Below are 20329 nucleotides of genomic sequence, written 5' to 3' on the forward strand. Positions count from 1 at the left end.
CGGCGAAGAGGGTGGAGGAGGCGCTCAGTGGCAAAGCGCCTTCCCCAGCTGTCGGCCCAGTCCTGTAAAGCGATCCTGGCCTGCCTTGACTAAGAAGTCAGAAATAGAAGTGCTTCTCACTGATCCGACGTTACTCACGGTTAAGAAGGATGCAGGGTCACCTGGAATTCACCCACTGTCGTTTCAGCGTCAGGTAAGGCCACTCATTCCTAAGCTGTGTTTTTTGAGAGCCTACTATGTACCAGGCACCATTCTAGGGTCTGCGAATACAGCGCTGATTAAAGCTGACATACAGAAAGGTGGACGTCATTTTTCCTGATTGAGCCTTAGGAGAACAATATATGCAAAAGTGCTTAGCGCTATGGCGCGCACACAGGAGCCCCTGCGTAAAAATAAGCAGTCTGATTTGTAAAACGCGGGTGCTGGGCTCCAGGGGCTTCTGCCCACGTAGCTCTCCCAGTTCGAGTTAAGAGAGCAGTATTCCTCCTGGGTACGGAAGGAAGCCTTGTACACACCTGGGCTAACTTGCTGCCTGCTGGCAAAGAAGCAAGCACAGGTAAAAGAGACCCACACACCTGTGGGGTAGCTACAGGGCTCTCAGCCTTGGCCACGCCTTAGAATCACCTGGGAGCATCCAAAAACTGCAGCCATCCTGGGGTGCCATCTCGGGGCTCCATCCCCAGAGAAATTAAAGCTCTGGAGATGGGGCCTGGAACTGATATTTTCTTAAAGATCTTCAGGTGATGCCAACGGGCACAGCCATGGATACAGAGCGAATCAAATGATTCCTTGAGAGCAAGGAGCTACGATTTAATAATTTATAAGAATTCTTAAGATTTATCTAACCCCTTCCCAGAGAATTTCAGGCCCCTTTAAAGCATTTATTAATTCACCTGGCAGCAAAGCGTTTGTGAATGAATTTTTCCTGAACCACCAGAATCAGGACTGGGACTAGTTTGGGATTGGGCTTAACTCTGTTCTCTCTCAGTCCTGCAAAGCTATAGAGTAGGTGGTGTCTTTTCTCCATCTCCACCTTAGCTGTTTCCTGAGGACTGGTTTCCAAGACTACCAATCTACAGTTATCTGTCACCATCTGATACCTCTCCAGAGATTAACAAACCGTTCGCCCAGACCCTACTTCTACCTCCTTTCCGGAGGGAAAGATGCCTCTCCCACTTTTGTCAATGTCTTATTCTTTCCTCTTGTGCTCCAGATCACAGGCCAGATCACTACTTTTTAAAAATCATTCCATTTCTCTTGGTTCCAAAGGAAACAATTAGGGCTCAGGAGAAAAATATTAGAGCCATAAGAATTGGAAAAGAGGTAAAACTATTTCTATTTGCAGATGATATATGATAGCATGCTTGGAAAACCCAGGAAAATCAAGTCTGACACTCATACTAACAATTTGAGAATTCAGTAGAGGAGCACGATATAAAATTAACATACAAAAAATTGCCTTCATATGTATTTACAATAACAAACTAGAAGATATAATGGACCCCCAATTACAATAACAACAAAAGAAAAAGCACTTAGGAATAAACTTCATTGTGCAAAAACCCACATGAGGAAAATTGTAATACCTTCCAGAAGATACAAAAGTAGACTTGAACAAATGTATAAACATCATTTTTTGATAGGATGACTCAACATTATAGAGATGTTAATTTTCTCCAAGTTACTATGTAAAATTCAACACAATTTTAATTATAAAACAGCAAATTATTTTCTGAGGCTAGGCAGGTTGATTCCAAAGTTTTTTATGAAAAAATAGCAATCAAGAATAGCACATGGTGGGAAAGAGCTGGCTCTACCAGATATTGAAACAATGTGGCACGAATAGACAGAGATCAAAGGAGCAGCATAGCAAGTTCAGAAGAAGTCCAGAAATAGAGCCAAGTAGTAGACTCATTGCTGTATGCTTGAAGTGACATCTCAGTCTGCTGGGGAGGGGGATAGACTTTCAATCAGTGGTGTTGGGACAATTGAATAACCATTTGAAAACAGATAAAATTGGATACATACTTCACAGAGTATATCAAAATAAAAAGTAAGAACTAAAAGTACTTTAAAAAAAAATGTGTTAGAGCATGGTACTGATAACACCAAGGTCCGATAAGTATTGTCCATTGTTTTGGACTAAGTTCCTGCAGTAGGCCCCAACAGACCAGACTAAAAATCAATATGGAGTCACCCCTGCAAACTTCCATGTCACCAAATCTAAACTAAGCTGTAGTCTGACTTTCTGAGAAATTAGGAGAGAGAACAGCCAATTTCCCAGATGGGCCAGTTTAAATCTTCAATAGGCATGATAATGAAGTTCCCTTTGCTTTAATCTTTTCACAAAAAGGATAGCCTAAAATAACCTGCAGTTACATAATCAGTTACATTATTTTTCTATTGTCCCGTCTGCCTTTCCCTACCTTACAAGGAAAGTAACTTCGAAATGACCTATCTGCCTTTTGTTCTCTGTTTCTGCTTCCTTCAGCCTTTTCTGTCTGTAGAATCAACCTCCTCTGCTCAGCTCATTGGACCACTTATTCTATTTTAAGAACTGCAATAAGAGATCTTTAACTAAATTTGTTGTAATTTGCCCTTTGACATCTTTTCCTTTGTTTTGTGCAAAGCTTTGGGGTGGTTTTCACCAGATTTTGCTTTTACCTCCTTACCTCTGGCAGTGTGTGTAACAATATCGATTTTTCTTGATATTTTTGCACACATCTGCTCACTCCAGAGATGGGAGACTTGGGATTGTCCTACCTGCCCTTCCTATCAGCACCTGCTTATTCATAACCCTGCTTGTTCCCCTCCTCGCTTCTGGGGTAGGTGTTTATGACCTCTCATACAATAAATGGAGAGGGAGACAAACTGAAGTTACACACAATGTATGGATGTCTTAACAGGCAAGTACAAGAAACACTTTCCCATTTAGTTCAAGCAACCATAGGAATGTTACTGAACCCAAGTCCAGCTGCCTGCCTGTGGAAAAACCCTGGCTTGGCTCATCAAAATCTGTTACAGAACCCAGGGCATTCAGCTCCTGGTTTAGGCTCACCAAAATCTTGTTATTGAACCCAAGTCCGATTGCCTGCCCCAAACAAAAACAAATGACCCAAAAATCAAATGTTGGTGAAAATGGAAGTCAGCTTTAATTCAGGAACACCATGACCTGAGGAGAGATGTTAGGCTAACCCATCTCTCCAGTAAACTTGAAGGAGAATGGCCAGGCTAAAGCCATCTCAAAGACTCAGATTTCCTGAGGGGCTCTTAAAGAGGAGATTAGGGAATGTGATGTGGAAAGTGAAAATCAGGAGGGAAGAGGACATGAGCTGGGGGGGAGGCGTCCATGCAAGGAGCCAAGTGTAAGGTCTCACCAAGGCTCTATGTGGTTTGTTCTTTTTCTTGCTGTTATCTCAGGGTCCTGCTGGAGGGGTGGATGTTTTACTGTGTCTTCCTTGGTTTCTCAGGGTCTGGATAATGCATGTCTCACTGCAAGTCTGTGTGGAATATACTATAAAGCAAATGTACTTCACAGGGCCTGGTTTTCCAAAGCCTTGCAGTTTCAAATATGACCTTGCAAAGGACAGGAAATTTTCCTCAGGCTATAAGTCTCTGTTGCAAGATAAGAATTGTGACACAGCAAGGTTGCTGGCTCAAAGACAGATGGGTTACTGATTGATATGTAAAGATCCTGGGAAATTGCCCTAAGAAGAGAATGTTTGCTAAAATCAAGCCTTTGTTGCAAATTGCATTACAGAAGGTCACCTTGCTTGAATGTTACCATCTTCTATTGTTAAACTTGTTAAACTGTACTTGACAAAACCCCACCTATGTCTCTTCCTGTAACTTCTTGATCTAGAGAATAAATGCAGGAAGAGAACCCTAGTTAGGTGGTTAATTTCCCAAATGGAAGGAACTGCTTGAGGAAATTCTGGGATATTAACCCCTTTCTGGGGCGTCTCACTGCTCAGAAGAGATGGGCTTTGAGTAATCTTTAGTGGCTCTGTCACCCGAGGAAAAGGGGTGACAAATCCGTGGGAGGCAAAGCAACAAGTCTGCAGCTCCAGGATGACTGGAAAACAACCTTTACTTTTATGTAAATAATGTCATCTTGCCTTGTAAACCAAGATTCGAAATATCAAGTGACCATGGGAAAAGAGAAAACTCGGAGAAATGCATGCTAAGAGAAAAAACTGTGCCTTTTAAAAATCTAGAGCCCATGTGGTGGTTACAGGGCACACTCAGCTCCTGGCTAAGGCTCCCCAAAATTGATTCCAAACTAACAGGTCTGGTTGCTTGCCCCCAGACAAAATTAACCCAATCACAAGTCAAATGTTGGTGAAAATGGAAGTTAGCTTTTATTCAGGAATGCCAGTTACCTGAGGAGAGATGTTAGGCTAACCCATCTCTCCAGTAAACCTGAAGGAAAATGGCCAGGCTAAAGCCAAGACCCAGGCTTGCTGAGGGGTTTTAGAGACAGGGTTGAGGGAATGGAACGTGGGAAAATGAAAAGCAGGAGGGAGGGGCACTTGAGCACCAAGGGCTTTGTGCAAGGTCTCAGGTGCAAAGTCTCAGCAAGACTAGTTTCTGGTCCCGTCTTTGTTGTTATCGCAGGGTCTGGGTAGTACGTGCAAGTCTGCAGCTTCAGGCTGGCTGGAAAACAACTTTACATTCGTGTAAATAATATCATCTTGCCCGATAACCAAGGTTCAAAATATCTAATAACCATGGGAAAAGAGGGAACTCAGAGAAGTGCATGCCAAGAAAAACAAAACAAAACAAAACCAAAACAACAAAAAACTGTCTTTTAAAAACTTGCCTATAGTCCATGAGGTTTTAGGTCCCAACATGGCTTCCAGTCCTGCTCACTCCAACCCTTGCACAAATTGCTGGAAAAGCTCCTGCAGCTGGTGTTAAAGTTTGGTGACTGTGAGTCTTTGCCTTATAGGATCCTGAATATAGAAATGATATTATTAGCCCATAGTACCTTCTCCTCCCAGGGAAGGTAAACAAGTAGATTCACATGATGAGCTGATCTCAGATTTTCATTTCTAAGACAGAAGGCCTCTATGTAAAGTTTTAGCTGAGTGGTAATGGTTAAAAGAGCAATTTTAATGAGGTATCACTAAATGTGGAGCTCTATGGCTGCTGCCAGATAAACTGGAATTCCATATTCCAGATGTGATGTTTGATCTCTAGGTATGAGTGAGCAGGACTGAAGCCGTGTTGACCTAAAACCACATGGGCCATAGGCGAGTTTTAAAAGGACACGGTATTTTCTTGGCATGCATTTCTCTGAGTTCCCTCTTTTCTCATGGTTATTTGATGTTTTGAACCTTGGTTATGGGATAAGATGACATTATTTCCATGAATATAATGTTGTTTTTCAGCCACCTTGAAGCTGCAGACTTGCAACAAGGCATGTACTATCCATCAGTACCCTGAGATAAGGGACGGGAGCAGAAACCAGATGTAGTCTTGGTGAGACCTTGCACCTGGCTCCTTGCACAGGGCCCCCAAGGGGCACGCCCTCCCCCCGCCCCCTGCTTTTCATTTCCCACATTGTGTTCCCTCAGTCCCCTCTTTAGAAAAAACCCCAGTAAATCTGAGTCTTTGCAATGGCTTTAGTCTAGCCATTTTCCTTCAGGTTTACCAGAGAGATAGATTAGCCCAACATCTCTCCTCGGGTCACCAGTATTCCTGAATAAAAGCTGACTTCCATTTTAACCAGCACTTGACTTTTGGGCTTATTTTTGCAAAGGGGCAGGCAGCCAGACTTGTGTGCCCAGTATCAGGTAACCATCTTTCCAAGATTTGTTTGTGATTTTTCAGTGAAAAACTGCACTCTTCTCTACATCCTTTCTTCTCATTGTCTGCCATCCCTGGATTATTTGTCTTAAAGAAAGAAGAAAAAGAAAAGAAGAAAGGAAAGTGTGCTGGTGTGTTATCATAGATGACCGCGCACTGCCAGCTTCTATCCATGTGGAGACTAGTTGGAATTTAAGATGTTAAGAGGTGGCTGCCGGTACGACCAGATGCTGAGATAACACCCACAATGAACATATATGGAAGTTTTTGAAACCCTGGGAACTATTGAACCCTGTGAGGCAAACACTGTGAAAGAACTGTCTAGGGGAAAGTTCTGGTAACCCATGATCATGGGGAGAGCAGTTTTCCCAGAAAACTAACTGGCTGTTTGTCCCGACCCGCGGGATATTCAACGCAGACCCTGGAGGGGGGAGTAGGAATTGGATGGGACAAGAGACGCGAGAAATCGAGACAAGACAGTATACTGATCAAGTCTCGTTTATTAGCCAGAAGGTCACAGCTTATGTAGACAGCAGGAGGGAATCAGCAGTTAAGGAAGTATGCAGATGTTTTCTGGGAGAAATCACAGGGCAAATCTTTCCAGGAAATGGAACATTTCTCAGCTATCTAAAGCAAAGCAGCGGTGATCTACGCCTAGGGCTGTGCAAGCAGTAAGAAGGAGAAAAGGGCGGAAAGGTCACAGCATTTATATCTTTAGTGTCAGAGGGCTATTGGCAGGGCTTCATGACCCTGGGCAGGCTATGACTGGGCTCTTTGGCCCCTGACAGCTGTTGGAATTCAGCAACACTTTTCTAGGAAAAGAAACACAATGAAAGAATAGTATAGCTTTTGATGTTAAGAACACTTTACTATTTAAGATTTTCTAGGCTTCCCAAGGAATGGTTCACCACCCTGGATGTTTATAAAAATAATTCAGGGAGTGTTAAAAATGCAGATTCTATGTCCCACTCCCAGAGCTTCTGGTTCTGCAAATGTGGGGTGGGGCTTGCAAGCTGCCTTTCAGGTCATGGTGGTCTTTAGACCATGTTTTGACCAATTCTATACGATCTTTAAAAGTGGTGATGGAACCCCATACTAGCCAGCCACTCCCCACCCCTCCCCAAAAAAGGTGATTCTGAAGACTATCATGAGCATTATATAATGTCAAGTAGAAAGAAAGCAGGTGTGAAATGGAAATAGAGCATTGTTTAATAAAAATTGTAGGAGGCCATTGTTTTGGACTAAGTTCCTGCACGAGACCCCAAAAGACCAGACTAAAAATTCAAAACAGAGTCACTCATGCTAAAAGTTCCAGGCCACCAAACCCAAACAAGTTGTTGTCTGACCTTCCAGGAAATCAGAAGAGGCAACCAATTTCCCAAATCTTCAACAGGCATGATCATGAAGTTCCCTCTGCTTTAATCCTTACACAAAAAGCACAGCCTGAAGTAACCTGATGTTAAATAATTGGTTATTTTCCTATTGTTCTGTTTCCCCATACCCACCTTACAGGGAAAGTGACTTTGAAATGACCAATCCTATTTTTGTTCTTTGTTTCTGCTTTCTTTGGCCTTTTCCATCTATAAAGTCTTGGTAATTTGTACCAGACTTTGGGGCACTTCTCTGACTCAGGTGGTGTTTGCCAGGTCGATCCTCACATCTGGCTCCCAATAAACTCTACAAAACTATTTCTGCCTTGACAGCCTTAATTTTGGTTGACAGGAGTGTTATCATAACACCTAAAACCATCTCTCCATAAAAATGAAGCAAGTACATTCCAGAACCCTCACCTCACTTGTGTCAGATTTGTGTGGCTGTCACTGACGTGGTTCTCCTTTCTCATGCCCAACCTGCAGAGCTTTGCCGTGGACTCTAGGGGAGAAGCACCTGTAAACTAATGGCTCCCACTTCCTTCCCGGCTGCTTTCCTGAGAGAGTCTGATCCTGGGAAGCAAGTGGGACAGGAAGAGAGACACTTCCTGTGTCTGGATTTGGGGGGCACGCCTCCAGCAGCAGCACAGAGAGAGACCCCAGTGTCCTTGCTCGCACCTGGTGCTGCCTCTCCATGGCTTTCGCAGGAGCCCAGTGGCCCCGCCTTTGCTGTCCTGATACTGTGTGGCCCACCCAGCAGTAAGCACACTGCTAGGCTCTGGTGACGCCACTCCCTCCCGAGGGTGATGGGTGCTTTCTGCTGTTACTGATCTCTGAGTTATCGCACGTTTTCTTTTGTGGCTCTTTCGGTTCTTTCAACACTTTTGTAAATAGTTTTCCAAGGCCCATTTGTTTAAAATGCCTAGTGTAGCTTCCTTTTTTTTCCCTAACACAGTAAAATTATGGTCATTTCTTTATTTTTTATATTTTCTTTGGTATTGCCTGTATTACTTTATTTTAAAATAGCAGCTTTATTGAGATATAATTCACATACCATAAAATATACTGTTTTGAAGTGTACAATTAGTAGTTTTTAGTATGTTCACCATGTTGTGCAACCATTACCACTATCTAGTTCCAGAACATTTCTATCACCCAGAGAGAAGCCCTGTGTCCATTAGCAGTTCTTCAGGCCCTGGCAACCATTAATCTACTTTCTGTCTTGGTGGATTTGCCTATTCTAGATCTATAATGTAAGTTATATTATACATATGAGGTTTTTGTTTTTTGGTCTTTTTTTGGCAGCTGGCTGATTTGGGGACCCAAACCCTTGCCCTTGGTGTTACAACACCATGCTCTAACCAACTGAGCTAATTGGCTGGCCAATATGTGGCTGTGGCCTTTTGTATCTGGCTTCTTTGACTTAGCATAATGTTTCGAGGCTCATCCATATTGTAGCATTCCTTAGTATTTCACTTCTTTTTTTGTTAGTTTGCTTTAATGGCTGGCTGGTGTGGGAATTCAAACACTTAATATTTCATTTCTTTTTATGGCCAAATAATATTCCATTGTATGGATATACCACATTTATCCATTCATCAGTTGATGAACATTTGTATTGTTTACACTTCTTGGCTATTAGGAATAATGGTGCTGTAAACATACATGTAAAAGTTTTTGTGTGAACATGTTTTATCTCTTGGGTATATGCTTATACCCAAATGGAATTGCTGGGTCACAAGGTAATTCTGTGTTTCACTTGAGGAACTTCAAAACAGTTTTCCAAAGCTGCTGCACTATTTCACCTTCCCACCAGCAATGTATAAGGGTCCAAATTCTCCATATCCTCGGCAATACTTGTTACTGTTCATCTTTTTGATTATAGCTGAAAGGACGAGTCGACACCAGTTAACGATCCACCCGAGAGAGCTCGTTTATTAGGCAGCACACACACATATATATAGGACTTTAAGGGAAAGCTGATTGGTTTAAAATACAATCCCTATTTAGCATACCGCATGGGGCTTGGGGGGGAGCTGATTGGCGTGCGATTTGCGCCGGCGGGAAGGAGAATGTGGAAGAGAAGGGCAACCAGCGGCCATGATGGGGTGCGGCCAGGAAGGGCTTATGTGATCAGGGTGTGATCCCTTGGGGCATTTGGGTTCTTACAATAGCCATCCTGGTGGATGTAAAGTGGTATCTCATTGTGCTGAGCAGATGGAGGTTGCAGTGAACCAAGGCTGAACACATCTGTGTCTTTCCACAATGTCAGACTTTTATTAATGCAAGGATCATTAATCTGAGCCATGGGCTACTATGGAGTTCCCATAGGGAGAAATTCCCTAGGTACTACTAACCAGTTCATTCAGTAGTCAGAGCCGCAAGCACAGAGGCTTAAGCTATACACACCACTGCATTCACTTATTAATATTTTGAATAATAGCAATACAATTGAGTGAGGGTATATAGAGGGAGCTAGAAAGCAACAGTCTGGGTTAATGAACTCGCTGATGCTCAGAGAGGTCAGTCAGTCCAGTTGGATGTCCAGTCTTGCTGGGAAGGGCAGTGTTTTGCAAGGAAGTCTCAGTTTTGAGGGTCGTTCAGGCAGAGCCTTTGGTGGCAGATGCCAATGTGAGATAGTCGAGAACAAGAATAGCTCTCAGCCAGACAATCCGCATTCAACTGAACAAGGGCTTGGGTTTTTATACCCTTTTTATACCTCCTATCTGTACCACCTGTCTGGCTTATCAATGCCATGTGTCTGTTGGCTAACATCCTTAGACTGTCTGCTTCTCAGCTTGGTCTGAAACAAGTTGTTTACTACTAGTTTCAGTTTCCTTAGCATGACTGACTCCATTTTGTTTCTGAGCTTAAGTGCTTCCGTTTATATGCTCTATACACTCATTGTTTTGATTTGCATTTCTTCAATTACTAATGATACTGTGCTTATTGGCCATATGTACATCTCTTTTGGAATAATGTCTATGGAAGTCCTGTGCTTATTTTAAATTTATTTTTATTTATTTATTTAAAAAAATTTTTTCAGAGGCTGACTGGTACAGGGACCAAACCCCGGGTCTTGGTGTTATCAGCACCATGCTCTAACCACCTGAGCTAACCAGCCAGCCCTTTGCTCATTTTTAAATTAGGTTATTTATATTTTTATTATTGAATTGTAGGAGTTTTTAAGTTTTTAAGTATATTCTAGATACTAGACTTTATCAGATACGTGATTTGCAAAAATTTTCTGCCATTCTGTGGGTTTACTTTCTTAAAGCACAAAATCTTTTAATTTTGATGATGTCCAGTTTAACTAACTTTTCTTTTGTGGCTTGTGCTTTTGGTGTCATATCTGAGAAACCCTTGCCTAATCCAAGGTCATGAATATTTATAGTTATATTTTCTTCTAAGACTTTTATAGCTTTACCTCTTACATTGAGGCCTATGATTCATTAAGTTGATTTTTGTACATTGTGTGAAGTGGGAGTTCAAGTTCATTCTTTTGCATGTGGATATCCAGTTGTCTTAGCACCATTTGTTAAAAAGACTATCATTTTCTTACTGAATTGTTTTGGCACCCCTATCAGAAATCAATTGACAGGGCTGGCTGGTTAGCTCAGTCATCAGAGCATGGTGCTTATAATACCAAGGTTCAGGGTTCAATCACTATTTACCAGCTAGCCTCCAAAAAAAAAAAAAAAACAATTGACCATAAATGTGAGGACTTTCTTTTGGACTCTCTATTCTTTCTATATTTTATTCCAATGCCAATATCACAGCATCTTGATCTGAATAAGTCTAGATCAATTAAGATTATTAAATCAGTAACTCGTAATATTCCAAAACAGAAAGCACCTGGCACAGATGAGTTCACTGGTGAGTTCTACCAAACATTTAAGGAAGAAATTGTATCATTTCTCTGCCGTTTCTTCCAGAAATAAGAAGCAGAATGCATACTTCCTAACTCATTCTATGAGGCCACCATTATTCTACTATCCAAACCAGACACAGACATTATAAGAAAGGAAAGCTATAGTCCAATACCTTTTATGAACATAGATGCAAAAATCCTCAATAAAATGGTAGCAAATTGAATGCAAAGATGTATAAAAATACATAATTATACATGATGATCAAGAGGGGTTTATTCCAGGCATGCAAGGCTGGTCCAACATTCAAAAATCAATTAATGTTGTCCATCACATCAACAAGCTAAAGAAGAAAAATCATATGATCAAATCAATAGATTCAGAAAAAGCATTTGGCAAAATCTAATACCCATTCATGATAAACACTCTCAGCAAACAAGGATTAGAGGGAAACTTTCTCAACTTGATAAAGAGCATTTACCAAAAACCTAGAACTAACATCATACTTAATGGTCAGAAACTACATGTTTTCTCTCTAAGATCAGAAACAAGACAAGGATGTCCACTCTTATCACTCCCACTCAATATCACTCTAGATGTCCCAGCTATGCAATAAGACAAGAAAGCCAGCAATAGGCTTTTCTATAGAAAATACAAGCTGATTCTAAAATTCATACAGAAAGCAAAGGACCTGCAATAGCCAAAACAACATCAAAAAAAGAAGAAAGAACTTAGAATACTTATACTTTCTGACTTCAAGACTTACTATTAAGCTATAGTAATTAAAGCAATGTGATACTGGCATCAAGATAGATAGCTCCATCTATGGAGCAGAATAGAGTCCAAAAACAGATCCATAGGGTGCAAATGCCATTCAGTGGAGAAAGAATAATCTTTTCAAATGGTGCTGGAATAATTTGATATCCATATGCAAAAAAGAATAAGAATTTAGATCCATACATCACACCACAAACCAAAATTAACTGAAAATGATCATTGACATAAATACATAACCTAAAATTATAATTATAAATCTTTTTTATAATTATAAAACTTTTAGAAGAAAACATAGGATAAAATCTTTGTGTTAAGCTAAGGTGTCTTAAATTCAATGCCAATAAGCAGGATACATTCAGTAAAAAATTGATATATTAGAAATCATTAAAATTAAGAACTTCTGTTCTTTGGAAGACACTGTTACTGGAATGAAAAGATAAACCACAATCTGGGAGAAAACATTTGCAAATTATGTATGTGGTTAATGACTTATATCCAGAATATATAAAGAATTGTCAAAACTCAATAAGAAAAAAAACAGCCCAGTGAAAAAAATGAACAAAAGAAGATATATGGATGGCAAACACACAAAAAATGCTCTACATTATTACTCATTAAAGCAGTGCAGGTGATGGAGTTTGGATGTGTTGTCCCCTCCAAAACTCATAGAAATTTGATCTCCAATGTGGCAGTGTTGGAAACTGATTGAGTCATGGGGGCGGATCCCTCATGAATGGATTAATGCTCTCCCTGGGGGAGATGGGGTAATGAGTGAGTTCTTGCTCTATTAGTTCCCGTGAGAGCTCATTGATTATAGGACCCTGTCACCTCCTCTCTCTCTCTCTTGCTTCCTCTCACCATGTGATCTGCTTGTACCCGCCGGACGCCTGCCACTTTCCACCATAAGTAGAAGCAGCCTGAGGCCCGTGCCAGATGCAGCTGTCCCAGAATTACCCAGTCTCGGGTAATTCTGTTATAGCAACACAAAACAGACTAAAACAGCAGGTTTAAAGCACACTGAGCTAGTACACACCTGTTAGTGTGGTTAAGTGAAAAAGGTTGACCATACCAAGTGCAAAGCAGTTGATTTCTCATACACTGTTGGTGGGAATGTTGCATCACATTAGAAAACAATTGGTAGTTTCTAGAAAGTTTAAACATGTTTACGTTATAGTCCAGCTATTTCAGTTCTAGGTATTTACCCAATGTCCATACAAAGATTTGTATATGAATGTTTGTTTGCATCAGCTTTACTGAAATGACCAAAAACTGGAAACAACCTAAATGTCCACCAAAAGGTAGGTGGATAATGAAATTGTTATATATCCATACAATGGAATACTGCACAGCAATGAAAGAAATGAACCTTTGTTACACACAACCGTGTGGGTGAATCTCAAGATAGTTATGCTTTGAAAGAAGCCAGACCAAAGAGAGGACCTACTGTGTAATTCCACTTATATAACCTTTTTGAAAATGCAGTGTCTGCCGCTGGCCTGCGTAGCCCAGGCGCAGCACTGCGACCCTCCACTCCCCTGTGAACGTGGCACTCTGAGCAAGCCCTGCCCGCCGCTGTCCTGGTGGCTGAAGGTGGGCACCATCTGGATGCTGCACACAGACCCATTCTGCTCTCGGTGCATAAATTCACAGACAAACATGCATGGATAACAACAGAAAATGGTATTGGAACAGTGGGAATCAGCAGTTTTGCACAGGAAGTTTTGGGAGATGTTGTTTACTGTAGTCTGCCGAAGTTTGGACAAAATTGAACAAACACGATGAGCTTGGTGCTTTGGAATGTGTGAAAGCTGCTAGCGAACTCTATTCTCTATCAGGAGAAGTAACCGAAATTAATGAAGCTCTTGCAGAAAATCCAGGACTTGTCAACAAATCTTGTTATGAAGACAGTTGGCTGATCAAAGCGACATCAAGTGACCTTTCAGAACTGGATGAACTCTTGAGTGAAGAAGCATGTGAGAAATATGTAAAATCCCAGAGGAGTGAAGCCCTGAATAAACTAGCATTAAATAACTTAATCCAGCATAATTGTCTTAAATTAATGGTGGACTAAAGACTAAAGATAGCAATTTTTAGCAATACTGATGAAAAAAGAAACTGCTCTCAACACCGCTACTGGAAGAAAATACCCCTTAACTTTCTAATGATTGCAGACAAACATAATATGTGTCTTTTTCACAATACCCTGTAATTTTTAGGCTGGACTCTAGTATTCAGAATTCATGCAATTATCTGTGGTAAAAACTAGTTATAAAAATTATGTAATTCAAGAATCATACTGTTATCTTAAGCTTTACATAACATTGCAACTTGCTAACGTCCATCCCTAGATTGAGATCAAAATACTTAATGATCTTTCCATTGGAAATAACTGGGAGTGGAGAGAAGTTTTTTTGTTAGTTGTGCAATGTCAGATGAAGAATAATACTACCTTAATTTTGCAGTATACTGCATTTGCTGGTGCTATCTTTATGCAGTGAGGCAACAGCTTTGCAGGAAATAAGAAACAAATAATAAAAATATTCAACTTCCTCAAAAAAAGAAAATGCAATGTGATCTATAATGACAAAGTGTGTCAGTGGCTGACTGCAGTAATGGGGAGGTTGCAGGGAGAGTCAAAAGGGAAGGATTGTAAGGAAGCTTTGGGGGTGGTGGATATGTTTATTATCTTGATTGTAGTGCTGGTTTCACTGCTATGTACCCATGACAAAAATTATCAAATTGTACACTTTAAATGGGTGCAGTTTACTGTATGTCAATTATCTGTTTTCAACACTGTATCTCAATAGATCTGTTTTGTTTTGTTTTTTTGTTTTAAAGGTGCTCAGTTCAAATTTGACCAGACCGTGCTGTTCTTTCTGAAGAATTGCTCTGCTGAGACCCAAGGAGTTCGAGCTTCAGGTTGCAGGGGCCTCCTCACAGCAATCTTGCCTATTCCAAACCTCCTGAGTTTTTCTGGAATCTTATGGTCAATGTTTGTATCCCCCACAAATTCGTGTGTTGAAATCCTAATCTCCAAGGTGATGGAATTAAAAGGTGGGGCTTTGGGAGGTGATTAGGTCATGAGGGTGGAGCCTCATGAATGTAATCAGTGCCCTTATAAAAGAGACCCCAGAAAGACCTCTCACTCCTTCCACCCTGTGAGGTTAGAGTGAAAAGAAGGCCATTTATGAGCCAGGCAGCAGCCCTCACTAGATATTGAATCTGCTGGTACTTTGATCTTGGACTTCCAAACTCCAGAACTGAGATCAATAAACGTCTGTTGTTTAAGCCCCCAGTGAGCAGCATTCTGTTATAGCAGCCTGAAGGAAGTGAGACATGCTCATCTTAGCATTCTTATGCCTGTACCCTGATCCAAACCATCATCATCTCTCTCCAAGATTCCTGCACAGCCTCCTCCCTGGGGGCTTACTGTAGTCTCATTTCCTCCAATCCATTCTACCTATCGAGCTCTTCCTAACATGAAAATTGGATCATTCTGTTTAAACCATCCAATAGCTTTTCAATGACTTTTTTTTTTTTTGTCTTTTTCATGACCTGTACTCAGCCAGTGAGTGCATCAGCCATTCCTATATAGGATCCGAACCCGCGGCAGGAGCATCGCTGCGCCCCCAGCGCCACACTCTCCAGAGTGCACCACAGGCTTGGCCCTTCAGTGACTTTTAAATGGGGCACACGCCTTTTAACAACCCCACAAGGTCCTATGGGGCAGCCCTCACCTCCCTCTATGATCATGGCTTCCTTGGCCTCTCCAACTCTACATTCCAGCACTCTTGCCCATTTTTTCTGGTTTCTCCCTTGTGTGGTACTCTCTTTTGCTCTGAATCACATACTTGGGTTCTCTCTGTGCCAATAAGCTCCCAGAAACTCTGTCACCTCAGCCCAAGTGTAACAATAATCTCTTCATTGGCTTTCCTTTTGCACAGTTGCTCTGAACCCACCAGACCCTGCTCCCCTTAGGTAATGAGTATTATGTACACCCTCTTTACTATTTGGAAATGAAGTCTATCAATATCGTAATTAGAAACAGAACAATTTTTAAAAATCAACATAATGGCTTAACTATAATGTAGAATGTTTCAACATATAAATCCTCCAGCCACAAGTACATAGAATACATAAGTAATCAGGTGATTGTACCAATTTCTAAGAAAAAACATTACTTTTTATTTCTAACACTTAGAAACAAGAGCTAAATAAATATATTCGTCTGTACAAAGTAGAGTCAATGCGAATATAACTGACACTAATGTAGACTAATATGGTATGTTTCCTTGGTAACTGAAATATGACAGGCAGAGTGACTTGATTTTCTAAAATAGTGAACAACTTGGTAAAATACCAGACAAAGTACAATTTCCCCTCCATGTAAAGAAAGTTGCTTTCCTAGCAAATTTGGTGTATTCCTAGAAAAGTTCAGTTAAAACTGGACAAAAATGCATGCCTAAATGAGAAAGTCCTGTACCTTGGAGGACGTCTAGCATTCCTGACCCTGCCATGTCCCCCACCGACAGCAGCTCTCACCTGTTGCCCAGTCACTGCAGCAACCACAAAGTCCTCATTCCTTCCGACATTGTGGGCTTCCCCTCCTCCCTGGGAAACCATTGCCTTAGCCCAGCCTTAGCACTGTCAAGCCAAATATTCAAAATCAGCTTCACAAATTCTAACATCAACAAGGAGAACATTTTTCTAAATGTAAGAAAATGCGGTATTTTTCAAAGCACAGGATCCTTATCTTGTTGGCACAATTTTCCACAAAATGCCTAGCCCCCCACTTCCGTGAGCTGCTTTCCTGCTGCACACCGGAGACAGCTTCATGCAGAGTCAGCTCTGCATGACCATGTCAAGAAAACAATGATCGCAGCTTGCACATGAGCATTAATACATGGAAAAGCCTGCTAATCTTTTTTTGCCAGGTCCTCAACCATAAAATGGGGCTCTAAGGTAGGTCCACAGAGCTCTGCTTTCTGAATACCAGCTCTTTCTTTTTAAATTTCATGTGATATTTTTTATGAATGCCAGCTCTCATCTTTCCCTCTACCATCCCTCGCTCCCATCATTTCTGGCACATCGCCTGTCCCCTTCCACCGTTTCTCCCCCGACAAGCCAGGAGGAAGAGAGGAGTCCTGTTTTCCGCCTGCCCCCCACTCTCCAGTACTAGTCACAGCCCATCCCTTGCCCTCTTTGAGCCTCACGGGTGCAGCCATTTCAAGACGGCTGGTCTTGCTTGAAGTCTGTGAGCACACACCTCCAGTAGGCTCCCTGAGCCCCCCTTCCCTGGTCTGGTCACTCTCCCTCTGTCCTAGACAGCTGTTTCACACCTTCCCCTCCCCTCTCAAAGTCCCATGCCTGCTGCCTCTCCCCGTTCTCAGATGATGACCTTGATCTTTATGACCTCGAGGAAAGAGAAGCCACAGAAGGGAATCTCCCCACGCTCTCTACACCAGCTCCGCTGTCCACATGTACCTGCCCCCGTTGTCTCGACTGTCTTCCGGCCTTGTGATTAAACTGTCTGTGCTCCTGAGAAAGGGCAGCGCCCCCTTTTGTTCCAGCACTCACTCCTCCTCCTGTTCCTGTGCCTGCTGTAGGATTTCCCTCCATGGTGGGTCATTGTCTCCAACATATGAACATACTGAGATGCTTCCATTGTTAGAGACAGAAGACCCCTCCTTGACCCCACGTTCCTCTCCAACCACACGTTCCTCTGAGCCCCTTTCCAGCAAAGCTCCTGCTGCCAATGACAGTCACCGTCTCCACCCTCTGCCTGCCATTCTATTCTATTCACTCGGGTCAGGCTTCTGTTCACCCACTGGACAGGCTTTCGTTGCTGTTGCCCTTCACCCGCATGTGGGAAACCCAACTGCTCCTTCTCCACGCACCTCCTCGACTCTCGGTAAACTTGTGGTTTCTCATTCCTCCTTCATGAAACCATCTTTGCTTGGCCACCAGTGCCATGCTGTCTCGATTCTCCCACCTCATGGCTCCTTTGCCCTCTTGGCTGGGTCCTTCATCAACTCTAAGCTCAGGATATCTCCAAGGCTCAGCTCTCAGCCCTCTTCTCTATCTACAACTTCTTCTTGGGTGATCTCCAGTCCTATGGCTATAAATGCCATCTGTAAGCTGAAGGCTTTATGAAACCTCCACCCTTGACTCTCCCCTGAACTCCCATCAGCCTACCTGGATGTCTTGCTAGGTGTGTCAAGTGAACATGTCAGACACAGACTCTGGGTACCCCAACCTGATCTGCTCCCCCCCCCCAGTATCCTCATCCTGGTAGCACTGGGCTCAGCCCATGTGCCTCAATTTCCCTCATAACCCACATGTAATCTGGCATTAAATTCAGTCATCCTCCTTCTCTTCTTCACCCCTCCCACCACAATCAAGCCACCTCCGTGCTTTGCAGGACACTGCATTGTCCTAACAGATCTCCCTGCCTCTACTTTCACCCCATTTCCCACCCTGCAGTCATTCTCCCCAGAGAAGAGAGGGCCCTGTCTGATTGTGACTTCAGATCCCATCATTTTCCTCAACCTTCCTGTGTCACCTTATTGCAGTTAGAATAAACCCTAGAGTCTGGACCTGCTCAGGCCCCTGGACCCTCCGGACATCCTGGCCACTACTGTGCGTCTTTATGCTCCAGCCACAGCGGCCTCTTGCTGGCCCGTGAACACACCAAGCGCAACTCTGTCCCACTTTTGCATTTGCTGTTTCCCTTGCTGCAAACCTGGCCCAGATCTCAGTGCGGGTCCCTCCATTGCTTCTTCCCATTCTCTGCTCGGGTATCTTCCCAGTGAGGTCTCCTCCGTGACTTTCTGCAGTAGCAGCCTCCCCATCTGCGTTGCCCTGACTCTACTTTCCTTGTCTTTATGGCACTTACCTGCCACTGTTTCATAGTCATTTATCTCATAATTGTGTCTTTCATCTGTCCTATGTCCCCAAAGCCTGGAATAGCACCTGGCCCACCATGCTGTTTGACTCTGGATGGGGATTCAAAGGGACAGTGGCCTTCAAGCTTGGTTTTATGCTGGAGTTCTTTCTCTCCTCCCACTGGGAACCCCACATCAAAGCCACATATCTGCTTGTCTTGACCAAGAGGAGCCCCTCAGCTCAGCCTCCTCCTCGCCCCTCTTGAGCCTGGGTTCTGCCTCACCCAGTTGAAAACCCCCTGGACCTCCTCTGGCTTCTAAGCAGAGCCAAATCTTGAGACCTCAGGCCTGCATTGCCAACTTGTCCCGAACCCCTCAGGACAGATCTCCCCGCTTCTCTCCCTGTCTGTTTGGTGGCACGTCCGATGTTCTTGGGGCCAATTCACTTAATTTGATTATCTTTCCCTCTAAATTATTTTTTTAATTCAGTAAAAAACAAACAAAAACCCAAACAGCTCTCTCTCTAAATCAGTGTAAGAAATGGCCTGTTCAGCTTTTCCAAGTCAAATTTAATTGGCTTCTGGGTGAAGGGACGTCAGCTTCTCCCCGACTCATCTTCCTCAGGTTGCAGGGGAATCCTGGGGGCTTATCAGATATGCAGAAAGCAGCAGGGTCCCAGTCGCAGGCTGTGGTTTTCATTGTAGTCCTGCTACATGACGCTGCTGGCAAACCTGGCCCTCCCCCACAGGAAGGGTGCCTATATTAGTAGTCCACTTTTGTGTTGCTATAACAGAATACCTGAGACTGGGTGATTTGTACAGAACAGAGGTTTGTCTGGCTCTGGGGCAGCTGCATCTGGCACTGGCCTCAGGCTGCTTCTCCTCATGGTGGGCAGCAGGCAGCGGCGGGTGCAAGCAGATCACATGGCAAGAGGAAGCAGATGGGGGTGGTGCCAGGCTCCTTTTAACAACTAGCCCCTGTGGGGACCAATAGAGTGAGAAGCCACTCACTACCTGCCCCCCAACTCCAGGAAGGGAATTAATCTATTTATGAGGGATCTGCTCCCCATGACCTAAATACCTCCCAACAATGCCACATTGGGGATCAACATGAGCTTTGGGGGGACAAACATAACCAAACTATATCACATGCTAATGCCTGGCAGAGCTGTCCCCCCACTGAGCACAGGCCAGTCCCTGAAACCCTCTCTGCGGCTCCCAACCCCACAGAGCTTTTCTGCGTGGCCCCAACAGGCACCCCATAGCCTGTGGCTCTCCCTATATCCTCCACATCCCGAACACCAGCTGTAGGTTGTCTTCTGCAGAGTTCCTGAATCAGAAAGAAATGGCCTTGAATCCTCTGTATCAACTCCCGCCTGCACCTGCTCCCCCAATGCACCATGGAGCAAAAGTCCCCAGAGCACAGAACACGAACTCAGCTGCCTTCTTGGTGTGTGGAAGGGAAAATGCCTCTTACGATTTTGAATTCCTTACACATTAATACTCTACCACAACAGGTTTTTTATTAGAAATTCCATGTTATACTTAAAAATATAAACAATATAAAAATTAAGAAAGAGAAAAGCAGAAGTTTCTCTCCTATTCCCTAGACATAACTG

The 20329-nt window shown here is 43.0% G+C and overlaps 1 long non-coding RNA gene across 1 annotated transcript; it reads left to right on the top strand.

Moving 5' to 3' along the window:
- Positions 1-12: 12 nt before the first annotated feature.
- LOC134363424 (uncharacterized) lies at positions 13-15122 on the top strand. The gene is made up of 2 exons (XR_010021707.1): positions 13-193; positions 14666-15122. It is a non-coding gene; the product is annotated as an uncharacterized LOC134363424 (long non-coding RNA).
- Positions 15123-20329: the final 5207 nt, after the last annotated feature.

The sequence above is a fragment of the Cynocephalus volans genome, chromosome 14 (assembly GCF_027409185.1).
Source record: "Cynocephalus volans isolate mCynVol1 chromosome 14, mCynVol1.pri, whole genome shotgun sequence".
NCBI lineage: Eukaryota > Metazoa > Chordata > Mammalia > Dermoptera > Cynocephalidae > Cynocephalus > Cynocephalus volans.